At 50.3% G+C, this 1790-nt stretch overlaps 1 protein-coding gene across 1 annotated transcript in view; it reads right to left on the minus strand.

The window, feature by feature from the left end:
* LOC123184791 (uncharacterized) overlaps positions 1 to 1790 on the minus strand; it is a 25209-nt gene that overhangs the window by 1253 nt on the left and 22166 nt on the right. The gene's annotated exons all lie outside the window — the stretch shown is intronic.

Raw genomic sequence — 1790 nt, forward strand, 5'->3', positions numbered from 1 at the left:
CCTGTCCAAACATACTAATGGCGCATCCAGACACAGTGCGCCATTACTAGTTGTAACTAGTAATGCCGCACCTGTCGGAAAGTGCGCCACTAATGTTGTTTTTTTTATTATATTTTTTATTCCTTTTTTTGCAAAACTACTAATGGCGTGCGCCATTAGTAACCTGGATTACTAATGGCGTATTTAGAGTTGGTGCGCCATTAGTAAGTGGGCAGCAACAAGATATTTTGGACATCCATCCATCCATCTCTCTCTCTCTCGCTCGAACCCACCCAAACCCTCGTCGCCTCCTCTCTTCCCCCCGAACCCCTCTCTCCCTCGCCGCCGTCGCCACCCACGCCGCCCAGTTCCGACGAGCTTCGGCCGCGCGCAGCACGCCGGCGAGATCCCCTTGGTCCGCATCTGGCTTACCTCCATGCAGATCCGGGCTCCCCCACTGGCTAGGGTTTTGCATCCCCTTTTGTTCGCCGGGATCCGCCATGGCAGGCCACGGCGAGGCCATAGGTGACCGGATCCAGCACTGGTAAGCCCCTCCCCCTCCTTCTTCGCCCATCATCTCCTCCTCACCTCACCTCTTCTCTTCCTTCTCTGCAGGTCGCCATGGGCGTGCCGACGACGACGGCAGGAGGGGCGCACCTCCGTGGGGCGGGACGCCGCCATGGAGATGGATTCCCTTGTCCGCCACCACGCAGCGGCACCATGGAGCCTCCCAGCGCCCCAAACCCTAGCGGAGAGAGAGGAGCTGCTCCTAGTACAGCACGCCATGGAAGGGATTTTTTTAGTATTTTTGTTGTTGTTTCTCTTCCCGATCTAATCATGTGGAAGGCCCTTTTCCTCGCCATGATTTATTCATCTCCCCTTCCTCTGTTTTGTGCAGGTTGCTCTAATGGCGAAGCTTCTTCTGCAGGACACCCTCCACCCCTCCCCTGCATCCACCTCCTACCCCCATACATGGTGAGCTACAACCTCTCTTTCTAGCCCTTGCAAATCTGATCTGGAGTGGACATGAATTGCAATTGTCATGGACACTACATAACAACAAGTATTGGTTCAGTTTTTGTGTGAAATTCGATTGTCATTGTGCTTTTTGATGCTTGCTTCAGAAAAATAAAATCATGGATAGATAGAAGATGGAAACAGTGAGCTTCCTTTCAAGTTAGTAATACTAAAAATCATTTGGCTCATCAATTTTTCATGTCTTGTGTTAAATCCACTCCATTGCAATCTGGCTATGTATGATGGTTTGGTACAATTTGCCATGGATGAGTATAGTAGTTACGTACATATGTGCTCTGTAGTTTTAGTCCTTCTTGTGTTGCTGCACTTAGTCTAGAGATACAACAACATTAGTTAGGTCATGAATGGATGGATCAATACATACAGCTAGCACTGCTAGCAACAACAACAAAATAACCTTGTGATTGATTCTGTTGACGCTAGCATGCTCTATTAGTTTTGGAGCCCAACCATGGACTGTACGTACTAAGCTAGCTCAAGCACACACACATGCAGCTTGATTTATTTCTGTAGATACTAGCAGCAGCACGCGTGTCTCCTATACTAGCTTGCTTAATTTCTGTACTAGATCAACGACACTAGCACTTACTTGTTTGTTAGATTCGGAGCAGCAGGCATCCTCCGTGGACGATGACGACAACCAGGTCATCCACCGCCACGACGACACCCCGCACATTGTCGGGGGGTGCTGATTCCACCAACACCTATGGGGACAGGGCCCCTTTCGGTTCGGTGGGAGGCGGAGAGCGCACAAAGAGCGGATCGAGGCGGTG

This window comes from Triticum aestivum, chromosome 2A (assembly GCF_018294505.1).
Source record: "Triticum aestivum cultivar Chinese Spring chromosome 2A, IWGSC CS RefSeq v2.1, whole genome shotgun sequence".
NCBI classification, from domain to species: domain Eukaryota; kingdom Viridiplantae; phylum Streptophyta; class Magnoliopsida; order Poales; family Poaceae; genus Triticum; species Triticum aestivum.